The sequence below is a fragment of the Anoplolepis gracilipes genome, chromosome 11 (genome assembly GCF_047496725.1).
Source record: "Anoplolepis gracilipes chromosome 11, ASM4749672v1, whole genome shotgun sequence".
NCBI classification, from domain to species: domain Eukaryota; kingdom Metazoa; phylum Arthropoda; class Insecta; order Hymenoptera; family Formicidae; genus Anoplolepis; species Anoplolepis gracilipes.
In genome coordinates, this window is record NC_132980.1 from 6540153 (window position 1) to 6554943 (window position 14791).

Below are 14791 nucleotides of genomic sequence, written 5' to 3' on the forward strand. Positions count from 1 at the left end.
AATCGAGAATGTTTTCGAAACAAACAACTTGATGCAATGCCAAGAGGAAGTCAAAACTTTACACCTCTCCCCCGCCTCCTCCCCTGTTCCAACCCCCTTTCACCCATCGTGTCCGTTTCGGTGGCACATCACGTTACTTCCGTTACGAGCACGCGCGACGACGTGCTCGTCTCACGTCAGTATCGAATTGACGAGCCGAGGAATTAATTGATACCGACAGCAGCCGTGCCTCCTCCTTCACCTCCCCCCCGCGCCCTCCTCCCCTTCTCTTCGGGCTGTGTGTAACGTCGTTCGTCTGAATCACACGCGTGTCGGAATGTCGCCGTTCATTCTCTCTGTACGCGGATTCTCCACGGTATTACACAACGCGCCCCGTGTCGATAACGCGCCAGAAATCACATTCGCCCGGTCTGTCAATCCGGCTGATTTCGATGAAATATGAGATTTCGCGCGTCGACGAAGATATTCACAGGTTACTCTGCGGCCTCGGCGCGACGGGTGGAGAAGAAAAAAAAAAAAAAAAAAAAGAAAACTTCCCTTCAAGAAAATTCGCCATTGAGACTCGACAATTTAATTAAATTATTTATTTTAATTTAATTAATTTATTATTTTATCTCATTATTATTTCAATTTAATTAATCAATCAATTAACTTAATTTAATGTTCAAGCAGACATGTTAATAATTAATTTACTTTTTTATATATTTTCGATTATCGAAAATTACCCCGTCTACTTATTTGTCGGAAAAATCGACGCCTTTTTTTTTTATAAGTGTGATAATTTTACGCCCCTTTAATCAAAACCGAGTGCGCAAAGCACACGTGACGCGCAGGCGAAAATACTTTGTCAGAATCCTCTGTCGCGTGCTATATACTTTTGTCCTCGTGAGGATTCTTTCGGCCATGATTGCTCGGTGTTCCTGGCGCATTAATTGATCCCACCTTGCGCTCGCAATTAATTTAGCTCGTGTCAGGCGGGCGAGCGGCGATGTCCACGCGCGTGCGTCACAGCGTGGTGCAACGTTGTTGTCGACGTTCTTGTTGATTACAGGCTGTCGTCGACGATATCCGCCCCCGAGGTTTTGGTGCGGCCGCACATCGAAATGACGGTCGTTGACCGAATGGAAGCTTACGGTTTTCCATATATCGGACGGTCACATGGACGCGCGCGCGAATTTCGTCTGGGCGCTCGATTGGGACTCCCGTCGTCGTTAGGGATGGGATCAGGGTTGATACATATATTCGCGCGCGGTTCTCTCGATTCAGTTTGATCTCATTTAAATCGAAATTTCATCGCCTTCTATTTTTATAAAATAATACGAAATTCAATGTGAAATTAAAAATAGATGAACTAAATTAAATTAAAATAAGCAATAAATTATAATAAATGATTATAAAATAAATTGTAACAAATTATTGAAGGCTAAAATAAAAAATAAAATTAATTTAATTCACGGTTTCATCATTTACTTTTAAAATCCAAAGGCAGTAGTGCCTTATTTTATCCGAGACTATTATTATAATCTAAAGAAATGACATTTCTTTTCCCACATGAATTTTACATTAAAATTGGCAAAGCAATCAAAGGAAATGGTCGCAAAGGGCTTGGATCCCATCTATTATCGTCGTACACTGGCAATCATCTGGCAAGTGTAATACAGATTAAAGTCAACGATGTAGCATCTCTTTCGCTTTCTGATCACGCGCGCAACGACTCGACTCGAGGATAATGTCTTTCGACAACAAGGATTGTTTCAGTCGCGCGGGCTAACTTTTTCGCGCAAACGTCGCGAAGAATCCCAGTAAGCTCCATCGCGCACAAAACAGCGAGCTTTGAAAGCGATCGCGGTGAAACGCGAGATGATGAGTTTCCACGGAGACGTGCCATTAGCGGCCAGAAACAGACGGACAGATCCTTGCCCGAAAAAAGTGACATTAATACGACTGAGTATTTTATACACACATATATATATATGTGTATGTGTGTGTGTGAACGAGCGAAGGGAAAAAGCTGAGAAATCGACGAAAAAGGATATTATTTAATATACGTGTACGCGCGCGTAATGAAGGTCCACGCTTATCACGGGCTGAGAAGCTCTTTGAGGGCTTTTTGCCGGACTCGGCCTCGGGGGTTCTCGTATGGCACACGTCTCCTCTGCCCCCGCCCCCCTACCCCGCCAACTTTGTCGCCCGCCCTTTTTCTTTCTCTTATTATGCACCGGGTTTATAAAGCACGTCGGAACGCGTGTCGCGGTCGGCTGTGTCGAGTCAAACACGGTCTCGCCTCCTTCACGCGCCGTTTATATCGACGTTCTCTCGTACGTACGAGAATTAGACGATGAGAAGTTAATCTTGCGAATCGAGTAGCTTCTCGAATTAATTGCGCATTTTATTTCTGTCAGAGGGGGAGCACATTATTTTGCACGGTGGCGTTTCGAGGGCGAAAAGCTCTCGACGCGATGATTCTCGCGTTTTACCGCAAATCTCCGAGGCTCGATAAGACGACGGCACATCCGCGTGTATATATATATATATATATATATATATCCGCGGGATTGGACAGGCGTAAATCCAAAGCCAGTTTTTCTGACAGTCTGACTCTCCTCTTGCGGTTAAGCCTGCACTTCCCCAGCCGCATATATTCGACGCCGACGATACTTTATCCGGCACCGTCGACAGCTTCGATAAAATCGAAAACGACGGCGCGATGGCTTCGTAAGACGCCGAACGAATTAACGAAGAGACGTCTAATCGATTACTCGATGAACCGAGTACAGGTGGATTTATGCTACTCCCGCAGACGCGCGGAACGGCAGTGAATTGCCAGCACATCGTGAGACGGGTCATTTTGCAACGTGATAGAATTCGACGTTTTTTTTTTTTTTTTTTTTTTCCTTCAATGTTTTTTTACGTTACGCTCGCTACGTTTATCTCATGAATTTTTTATGCGCATTTTAATATAGATATAAATGATACGCTCACGCGGAATTTATGTATTTTTCTAAAAGAGATTAAAATTGCATTCTGCGATGACCTTGAATGATACTAAATTCTCGTATACAGACAAACGCGAATGTAAATTTGCCATTAAAGGCGAGTGTGTTTGTCAGAGAGATTTTGCTGGCTTATTTTCACGCGCGTATGTACAATATATTCCTTAGATGTTCCTTAGATGTGCTTGCATTTTCATTTACTCGTCCATTTTCCAATTTCGCACAGTCCGGCGCATATTACTTTCGCGCAGGAAAGGAAACGACGAAACTACGATATGCAATTAAAATCGTCCCTCCCACGCCGTTCTCTTTTCTTCCATCGCTGGTTGCGTTGTCGTCCTTGCGGCGGGTAAAGCAATTTACATGAGTAAACAGATGGTCGCAAATATGCTTCTTTCCTATCCCAACTATGACCGTCGTTGTTTATCAAGCTGTTATAGATACATACAATTTCGATAAATCCAAATTACACCAATAGATATCGCGAGGAGAGAACTAATTAAGCTTAAAGTTTTGTTAAATGAAGAGAGCAGGAAAGAATTTATATTATTCCATGTAAAAGAATGTAAAAACTACGCATCAGCCTGACACAGTTAAGAGAAATTATCAATTCTAATTTGCTTTAGGAATTTCAAGGTGTTTATTCAAATCTTGTAACCATTTTTTTAAAATTATATTTGAAAGAATATTTAAAAATTACAATAAAAAGCAGAATATAGATTATTTTTATTGTAATTTAACGATGCTTTCAAAATATAAAAATATTATCAAAAAATTCTTTTTTTAATTCTATGAATCTCAATAAAATTTAATAAGAATTTTTTGAAAATTCTCTGATTTTCTAGATTAGTTTTGTTTAAGATTCCAAGTAAAGAGAATAATTAAAAAAATTTTTAGTCTAACTTTCTAATATGTAAGTCATTTTATTGGGTGTATTTTTTCTAATACTTTTTACTGATAAGAAAAAACTAAGTTTAATTAGGTTTCGTTAAAAGATAAACATTTTTCATTAGCATTTTAATTTTTGATCACTAAAATTATAATAAAAAGAATATAACAGATTATTTTCATTATAAAAGTATTATCAGAAAGAATTTTTTTTTTTTTTTTTAAATTCTCTGAATCCCAATAAAATTTAATAAGAAATCTCTGATTTCTCCAGGTACAAAAAAAAAATTCCTGAAAATTTCACGTTTTCCAGGGAGTAGACAATCTGAATCTATATAATAAAAATAAAGAATCGCTAATTTGTGAGATAAATCATCAATCGTCCGTCGTCATCCAGGGATTGGTCGATATTTTTTTTTTTTTTTTTTTTTCCAGGAGACATTTTCGCGGTCATAATTTTCTTATCGTAAAACTGCGGCAGCCACGACTTCGATCGCGGTGATTAAACGACGAAGCCGCGTCGTCGTGTCGCGGCAATCAGTTATTACGCGCGAGGAGGTCGAAGAAAACGTTTCTCAATAGCCGTGATAACGTGTTGGTTTGCACAATGGAAGGTGTTCAGGGATTCGACTCGGGAGCGAGAAAGGTAGGGACGGGGCGGGGAGGGGGGGGGGAGGAAGCGAAAAGAGCCACTCGGATTCTATCGGGAGTAAATTAAACGGTCCCCTTATTGCGCCTATTTATCCGATATCGCGGGCGCGGTCCTCCCCCCCCTCGTCCCCCCTCCCCATAAATATTTGGCCCGCGCTCATTGATCGGAGGTGAATGTATGATCATTTATTTATTGCTACGTCGACCATTATTCCCCGCTTTCCCGGCGAGTAGCCGCCGGCTATTGCATCCGGAATTCTAAAACCGCGCTCGCGCGAATAGCGCGATATATTTTACCATAGATTAATCCGTAGGTCCCGCGACGTGGTCGATATGCGACGAATAAAAATCCCCTTTAATCTATCCGTTTTTTTGTTTTGTTTTCCCTCCCCCCCCCCCTCCTTCTTCCTTCCCGTTCCCGTTCTGCGCGCCAGATTCTGCTTCGGGATAAGAAGCGGCGAAAGAGAAATCCGCGCGCTTACTCGCTCGGAGTCTGTGAAAACAAGGAGTCTGAACGAGCGTATCTGTATTCAAGAGAGAACCGCAAATCCAATACAATGTACGACGCGATTTAATTGATAGGGATTCCCGGAATACGCAAAGTCGGAATTTTTTTTCCCGAGCCCGCCCAGCGCGATATTGCGTTAGCGGCCTTATCAGCGTTTTTCGCGACACCGACCGTGCAAGTAATCGTAATAAAATCATATCGCGAGCTTTTTTCGCATTACGGATGCGGCGCGAGTCCGGATTTATTTCTACGCGGAAAAAGAGAGAGAGAGAGAGAGAGAGAGAGAGAGAGAGAGAGGGGGAGGTAAATCTCTCTCGAAACACTTCTCTATTCCTCCTCCTCCTTTTTCCGTTTCGTTCGCATTGCGCTCTACGCGACATTATTACGAAAATTTCAAACAAATCACGTAGCTCGGCATACCCGTGTCGATACAAATCCCTCTTTCGCCAACTTTATCGCCGTCGAGCTCCGCCCGGCGAAATTTATTCCACGTCTGGTAAAATCATATTGCCGCGACAACGAAATTAAAGTCTTCCGGATGAACGCTAGCGCGGACCCTGCCGATCGGCAAATCATTTGAATTTCTCTCGAAGGAGAAAAATAGACTGTATTTCTACGACGATCGAGTCGATGCTTAATATAGACGCTTGTAGCGGAAAATTTATAAAAAAGATGGATGTCCCCCATCGTCGTCCTCGACTCTCTTTCTGGAAGATTAAACACACGGTTCAATTCTTAAAGGACAATTAAAACATATTTTATATTTATTTTCTTCCTTCCACTCTGGGGAAAAAAAAAACACGGTTACAATCTACTTTGGGGCTCACGATTAGTAAACCAATTATTTGGATTGCTCATAACTAATTTTTGCAATTAGCTATTCTATTTATTTCAAAGATTTTTACTTAAAAGGCACTAATCAAAATGTTAAGTTGCTTAACTAAAAAAAAATGGTCAAAATTTCTCCCAAAGTGATTGCAATTTTTAGTTACGCCGAATTAAAAGTAGATTATTTACGTAAAATTAGGGTTACGAGTAATTCAAATACTTTGATTACTAATCGCGGGTACCAAAGTGGGTTGTAACCGTGTTTTTTTTTCCCCCATTGGCAATGGGAATTTCCTTTTATTCTTCCGATGCAAAATAACAAATGATTTCATTGCTATTTAATCAGAGATACCACGTTAATTCTCGGACCGTAAGGTGATTGTGAAAGAAAAATCATGTCACCGAGAGTTAAGGCTTAAGAATGAAGCATTTACGCGGAATATTCCCTCACCTCGCGGAAAATGCTCTAATTATCGTTTTTGATCCCACGAGGATCGCAGACCGACCGATAATCCAAGAGAGAGAGAGAAAGAGAACAAGATAATGGCCTTTAATTAATTCCATAATATCTCCCGATTATTCTCGCGCGTCTCGCGCAATTCGATTATCGACGATTGCGCGTTGGACCACGGCCGCCTGAGTTGCTTTGAGGGGAGATTGTAGTACATAACGCCATCACGGTTGCGCGATATCGCGACCCTATCCAGGTCGGGGGGGGGGGAAGGGGAGAAGTGGCCGGGCGGTCTCGGCGTACAAAATACTTTCGATGCTCGAGCTCGTTTCAACGGTTCGGAGTCGCCGACGCGAGATGAATGGGGCTGCAATATCGAGAATGCGTTCGACAATCAAATTCGCATTACGCGAAGCGTGACAGGTAGAGTGGCGAGATGGGGATGACGGGCAGGGGAGATGGGGTCGCGCCGTTAATAAAGAACCTTTCACGGTGTTGGGGGATCTCGTGAATTATAACCGGGGCCGTCACAGTTAACCGACGTGTAAGTGACACGAAACCACAATCAGGCATCTGTTGCGGCTTGCTGGCTGCTATTGAGTACACATACCGAAGCGACGATTGATACGGAATATCGGAATATCGGCGGCCGGCGAATTGATTTCGGTATTGTTCGCCTGTTACCGACGTTGCAGATATATTTCCCGCGAGTACTCGCGAGAGGGATCGATTCTTTCCTTTTAATTTAACAGAGCTTGATTTCAAGTTAAATCAATCAAATTTTCGGTGTTTTTTTCTCCCCCACCCCTCCCCCTCCCTCCCTGAAATCTTTCAAACGAGAATTTCCAAATTCATCGGTTTACAAGAATTTTTGACAGATTGCCACGTGGTTTATCGTCAAACAGGTAACTTTGCTTCCTGCGTCGCGAAATTAGCTTGTAACTTGTTTCTGATTATCCATCTAATATATATATATATATATCGCATACAGTATATACATTTACAAAGTAATACTGTCGTTCAGTAGGACTGCAAATGTTGCAGAACGGCATAAAAGCAAAGACGGTTCCCTCGTATTCATTTTTGATTCCATTTTCAACCGTACACAATATACCCGCAGGATTACCATGAACGAGAGCCAAGAGTGTTTACCGGAGACGCAACATGGGCCATAATACTTTGCACTCTGTGCAAAGATGGGAAAGCGCGAAGAACCGTTATTGGTGGTCAAAACGAAACAGGAAAAAAAAAAAAAAAAAAAAAAAGGACGTGAAAATACCTTCTTCAAAAATGATTTATACGTTTATACAAAATTCAGTCGCTAATATATGGGTTAGTCGCTTACTTCGAGGGGAGCGCTTTGAAAAGTTCCACGTGAGGGTGAAGAGATAGGGGTTGGTAGACTGAAGGATGGACTCGAGAGAGGAATCTGCGCGCGCGAGTAAATGTAATAATGATGTTTAAAGAGAAGTTTCGACGTTTAGCTCGATACAACAATACGTCCCATTGTTGCTCTCGGCTACGTACAGTCGAAACTACATCGATGCCAGGGATAGTCGAAAGGAACTTTCGATTCCAGAAGCGAATAGAATCCGAGCAATTTGTGCGCCCGTATATACACGGTGTACTATATATATATATATATATATATATATATATAGGGGCTGACAGGTGTGTGCCGGGGGCGCTCTTTAACTAAAACCGAAAGCGCCAAAACAAATCTGGCGCGCGAAACCCTTGGTATTAATCCGGTAAAGTACGAACCATTAGCTTCAAAAGGGGCTTTAGAATTTTTGTCGGAGGGATACAGTCGTTCGTTCCCGACAGTATTTCACCGCACGGCCAACCGTATATTTTTCTTGTTATTGCTGCTCTCGAATTCTATCTCGTGTGCGCGCGTTCTCGCCCGTTGAAAAGCATATTCAAATATATTACTCTCTCTCCTTTTCCGTCTATTGATTCATCGCGCATTAAATATGATTCTAATTAAAAGATCAAGTTGTTTACAGCGTAACTCACGTATATTAAATTTGTTAATATTTTTAAAGGCGTGCGTCTTTTTAAATATTATGTATAGAGAATTTTCAGGAAAAACTCTTGTCGAGAACTATTTAAATTATTTACCCCGGATTTGATATTTTAAATGCTTAAACTTCCAAAATTCAGGATTCAGATTTATTAAAATGAAGCAGCACTCTAATTAAAAGATTAATTAGTATTAAATTAGTTAATTTTTTTAAAAGCGTGCGTCTTTTATATTGTAGAAAATTTTCAGGAAAAACTCTCGCCGAAAACTATTTGAGTTATTTATCCTGCATTTGATATTTTAAATGCTGCTTAAATTTCCAAAATTCAGGATTCGGATTTATTTTTTCGAATTCTGAAAGAAACTACATCTATTTCGCGAAATCTTGCACGGTGAGTAAATTTCTATGCGAAAATCGCATTTTGGTCGCACGCAATCTCACAACTGCCACCATTCTTCGTGCCATGTAAAAACGATTGATCAAATTTGTCGGACAACAAAACTTTTGTCACGCTTGATCAACGTCTTGTAGGCGAAAAGTTTTCGCTTCGACTTTTGCTTCAGTGATTCAGCGATTAATGTTAGACGAAAAGATCGTAATGAAAAATTCTATAAATTTTCGTCGAAATCGCCCATTTCCTTATTTACACATTTTAACAATGTCTTTCGTCTTTTGACATGTAAACAGCCAAAAAAAGGAGAGAGAGAGAGAGAGAGAGAGAGAAATCAAACGAATTCACGTTTCACGAGTTCCGCTATCTTTCTTCGTATTGATGGGAACGTCGAGCTGCCTTTCAGCGACAATCGACTCACTGAACCGATAAAAATTTTATATTCACACTTAAATAGCGCCTCAATCTTGGACGTATCTGTATATGTATTTATATAATGTAGTTGGCGCGTTTATTCTGCTCGCTTCAGTTCCTGAAGCTCTTTTTGTTTGCCACGCCGCCCACGTCGTCGGGTGAAGTCGTGCCGGAGACAAAAGTTATCTGACTTGAAGACTTTTCCCCGAGATACGCCGGATTCGCGTTCCACTAAATAGAGGATTTTCGATGGCATGCCGGCAGAACAATGGCGCATGTAAGAACTGACTAGCAGCCATTCCCAAACGCGACGAGCATCTCGGGAATGCACGCGAGAAACGCGGTATGAGAAGCGAAACGCGCCACGTTATATATACATATTTGTTATGAATAAATTTCACGTATGGGGAAATAACTACCGACAGTCGCACGTGGGTCGAGAATGGAAATCGTCGTCGAATTTGCCAACTTTGACGACAGCACCATTTTTGCGAGCACAATTTATATAATAAATATATACCTACACCCTCTTGGGACTTAAACTTTGAAATAAGCAATCGCGAAAGCAAGGCTATTAATAATTATCCGCAAACAGAAAATGGTTTATTGGATTTGTAAAGTCTTATTTCAGAGTGTCTACGGAAATCTTGTAACAAGATTCCTTAAAATTTCCTGATTTTCTGCAACATTTTTAGTCAAAATTCTAGAACATTTTTTTTTTTTTTATTTTTTTTATGTAACTTTTTAAAATAAATTTTTTTTTATTATATGTTTTTTAATGTTTTTCACGAAAGAACAACATATAAATTCTTACGTTTCAAGAGCTAGATTTTTAAATGAATTGAAGAAACTGAATAACTTTTATAAAATTAACATTTTTCATTTGCATATTTTCATTTTTTTATGAATAACATTTATAATAAAAAAAAAAAAATATATATATATATATATATACTCTGCATATTGAATATTTCGTTAATTTAATAAATGTATAAAAATAAAAATAGATATATATCAAGTAAAAATATATTTACATTTTATACACACATATTTCACTTGACTTGCTGATTGTTTACAATATAAGAGAAAAATGATTAAAGAGAGAATTTTGAAAAAAAATTCCCTGAATCTCAATAAAATTCCATGAGAATTTTTTAATTTTTCCAGATACAAAAAATCCCTAAAAATTCTAGGTTTTCCAAGGAGTAGACATTCTGTATTTGTTCTAGAGAATCCTTAAGAAAGCCTAAAAATCACACACAGTAATCTGTTCTCTCTCTCTCTCTCTCTCTCTCTCTCTCTCTCTGTGTCTCTCTTGTTGTTTGAAATCTCTGAATCACCATTCGACTTATTTTTTATTAATTGTTTCTTATTTAATTACCGGTGCTTTATTTCGCGTGCACTAGTTGCAAAATTCTTTCGTGCCAAGTTACATAACGACGGAAACGGATTCGTCGCCACAGGATAGGAGATGAAATAACCGGAATGTACTTACTCGAGCCGCGTAACGAATTTCAATTACGCTTTGGCGCAATAATTTGCTTATGTGAAGCACCGTAATTTCGTCTATGCCCGAATGCGAGTTCCCCAAAGTCGCGACATTTGTACGCCGTTGCGCGTCACCGTTTGTTCTACGTGACTCCGCGCGTAAATGTACGCGTGGCATAAACCGAGCACGTGGAGAGACGAGACGCAACGTCAATCGCCGAGGCGAGTTAACCCCGATTAGCCCCCACGAGTCTCTCTCTCTCTCTCTCTCTCTTTCTCTCTCTCTCTCTCTCTGTCTCTTTACAAGTTCGAAGTTAATAAAACCTCTTCCCTCGACGAATCATTCGTCGAAGTGCCTCAATTACGACGAGAAACAACTTTATCTTTTTCTCTTTTCCTTCTTTTCTTTCACGGGACATCAAACCGTGACGTCAATAAAGTGGAACGGATGAATCATGCATGAGGCGAGGAAATAGATTCTCTCGGATGTTCCTTCCGTTTCGCGCGCGCGCGCGCGCGCGAGCACGCGGGTGGTAACGCAACATCCGCATTAATATTCCTGTTGCACGAATTCTCAGAAGACTCGGGCTCCTTGTGCAGGGTCGTAAAGCCATAAAAGGATTGAAATCGGTATAATTTTCGACGTGTTCAATTTTCGATGTAGCAGAGAGGAAAAGAAAAATATAGAGAACGAGCTAAAGAGACTTTGTGTGTATAGAGAAAGAGAGAGACAGAGACCTTTCGTTAATATCTTGAACAGTTAAACTGGTTATCGATAAATCGTTTCTTTGATCGTTATTACTTAACGCCCCTTCGTGGAAATTAAATCTCGACTCTTTCACGACGCGTCGTGAATCCTCGACACGCCCGAGCGAGTTCAGGCTGATAGCAAGAAAGGGGCGAGAGAGAATTATCGCGTATACGAAGATTAAGCCGGCCGACCGGCGAAAACGCGAGTTTTCCATCAAACTCGCGAAAAGAAAGTTACGAGCGGCGCCGGATATATCGAAAATACATTGCAAAGTATAAAGCCGCGGCAACCGGGGGCTTATGAATACTTTATAAGCATCGCTCTCTTATATTCGCTATCGTGTAGCTCACCGACACCGGCCCGGGGGTCCACGCGGGGCAATTTCTGCAAGCAAAACTCTGTGTGACTCGGCTGTGAACGGTTACGCCATATACACGTGTAGTATCGTCTGGCGACCTTGTGTTTCGCGCACGACGAGGCATCGACGGCAGCGAAATGCAAATCGCAAGGGAGAGAGAGAGAGAGAGAGAGAGAGAGAGAGAGAGAGAGAGAGACGTCTTCGCGAGCCGACAACGAGAGGAGAGGAAAGCGTTCGATCTTCTCCTTCGGCGGCGCACGGGACGACGAAGGAGACGACGTTATTGAGGCTTTAAGCCGCCAGGTACTCCATTAACGGCGACGCGCCAAGGAGTAGTTTGTCAAAGCGCGATGCATTTGCATAATTGCCGCGCGCGCCGAATAATTATGCGCGTATCCATTAGGTAATAAAGTCGAAGCAAAACTTGGCGAGAGCGACAACGATTTCCATTTGTGACTTGTGTGTGACAGGTGCAAACCAGTCAAGTGCCGCTTCAATACCTCTTCTCTCTCTCTCTCTCTCTCTTTCTTTTTTCTTCTTCCTACCACCTGTGCATTACCTGTGCGCAGCCGAGTAATTTATAGTGACTCGTCGCCATAATTTGCACGTGTATCTGCTAAATACGTCGCTAATACAGTCAGCGAAACGTCAAATTTGTAATCTCGTATTTATGCGCGCGGCGCTAAAATATTTTGCGCCTGTACATATATATATATATATATATATATACAAGGTTGGGAAAGTTACTTTGTAAAAGTAACTAGTTACAGTTACAAGTTACCGATTTTGAAAAATAACTCGTTACAGTTACAGTTACAGTTAACGAGTCGTTACTTTTCAGTTACTTTTTCCGAGATGATTGCACAATATTATTTTATGTATATCAAGTGATAATTTTCTAAAGGCAAAAGATTAAATCACATGCTATTTGAATACTGATAAATTTATTATTTTATATATTATAAATTATGAGACAATATATATAATATTATTAATAAAATATAATGTGTTTAAATATCCAAATATATTTTATAATGTTATAAAAAAAATATTATTAATCTTAACTTTTAATAATCGTAGGGTACTTAATAATCACATAATCATAATAAAAAATTTAAAGTTAGGACCACGTTCATATTGTTATTGAATTTTTTCCATTTTTCTTATTAAATTACTACCGTACCGTATTATTTTTTTATAATGCGAAAAATTGGTCGGTAAGTAAAAATAAAATGTATAGAACGATATGCTTTTAGCGCATGCTCTAAAAAAACTGTAACTGTAACTGTAACTTTGTTACAAGTAACTCGTTACTTCCCAACCTTGTATATATATTATATATTATATATTATAATACTCTCGTTGATAACCTAGACATGGATCAAAGACAAGCAATAACTTGGTGCGTTCGGGACCGTCGTTTGTCAAGACGCGGCTCATTTGCATACTAATCGTGCCCTCATGCACGGCAGGAGCACAGTCGTGAGAGTATTAAGCTGGCAGGGAAGCCGACACTAAATTTTCGCCGACTATTGTCGCACAGATTTGATATTTGATATTTACCGTACGCAACATTTGTCCCTATTAATCTTTTTCAGATCTGTCGCGAATTTTCAAATATATCACACCCGGGCGTTGAACTGAATTACCATCATGCACATTTGTCACTCTTTTTTCCGCAATATTTCTTTCTTTACCGCACACAACAGCTAATTTGGCATCGATACGTTTATTCCCGAGCTTAACAGACACAATGACTGATTTCTCCCGGTACTTTGTGAAGCACGACGAGCTCGCGCGCTTCATCAGCGTCGACATGTCGAGATGCAGTTTGTCAAAGTCCGACGTATTTGCATAATTCAACGAGCTGCCGGCGTACACTTACCAGAGTGCACGTCGGATAACGCGCTCAATTTATGATCATTTTTGCCGCGCCGAGAACGCCGAGCGTCGATATTGGACGGGGAAGGAAGGCAGGCAGGTAACTTCTCGACCTTACCTCGTTTCTTGACGGAGGAATTCGTTATAAGATGACTGCAGCCGCGCGGCGGAAGTCGAAGATCGACCCCCCTCTCTCTCTCTCTCTCTCTCTCTCTCTCTTTCTTTCTTTCTCTCGCTCTTTCAGAAGAGCTCCCCTTGGAGGGAAAGAGGATCGTGTTTCCGCGCGAGGCGCACGATGCGTTTGCATAATTTACCAGCTGATGGACGCAGCTGGAGTATAAACTTTGCGCAACAATCTCAAAATTAAATTTGCAGCGACTTTTAGCACATTGCGGAGAACGGCACGCCGACGTCTACGGAAATTTGTTACAAGTTTAAACGGTGTTTAAGAAATGCAACGGAGAGTACACGCTCTTTGCCGCGATAATGCACAGAGGGGAGGCACCATAATATGGGCTAGTTTGTATGGGGTCGCAAACGTTTGATGAATATTTGATCTGCTAACATGCCCTCGAAGACTATCCCGATTATATTCAATACAGGGATATATTTCTATTATTTCTTATATTTAGTATAATTACGTTGCGTAAGAAAAATTTATATTTTTTAATCACCATCAAATTTCGGGGCTCGTACTCTTTCCTCTTTTTTTATTGCTCTCCCCTTTTTTCCACTAAAATCTATGATTTTCCTTTATTTCCTCTATAATTAACATAATCAGCACATTTGTCTTAAGAATCTGAATGGATGCAAAAAATATTGAAAGATTCAGCTAAATTTATGACGAGCAAAATAATTTTTCAAAAATTGAGATATCGAGTCTAGAAAATCTCAGAAATAAAGAAAAGAACAAAGAATCAAAGTTGAGAAATTGAGAGGAAAAGTACACAAAAGAAAATCTCAACTTGTTGAGACTGAAGTAAACAAAAGGCTTAACGTCTAAAAATAATTAAAGAATAAGTAATAAAAAATAATTACTTTTAAAATGTGCCTCTACTTAATGCTAATACAATATAATATATATATATGCCAAAGATAAAAAAAAATTTATGTTTATCATATGTATTGAGTAACATAATATGAGTTATATCATCTTTTAAAT

The 14791-nt window shown here is 40.2% G+C and overlaps 2 protein-coding genes across 5 annotated transcripts in view; one reads left to right on the plus strand and one right to left on the minus strand.

Moving 5' to 3' along the window:
- The window catches only part of LOC140671418 (SET and MYND domain-containing protein 4), a 115872-nt gene that overhangs the window by 79853 nt on the left and 21228 nt on the right, over window positions 1-14791 (minus strand). The gene's annotated exons all lie outside the window — the stretch shown is intronic.
- LOC140671419 (growth factor receptor-bound protein 14) overlaps window positions 1-14791 on the plus strand; it is a 273947-nt gene that overhangs the window by 22242 nt on the left and 236914 nt on the right. The gene's annotated exons all lie outside the window — the stretch shown is intronic.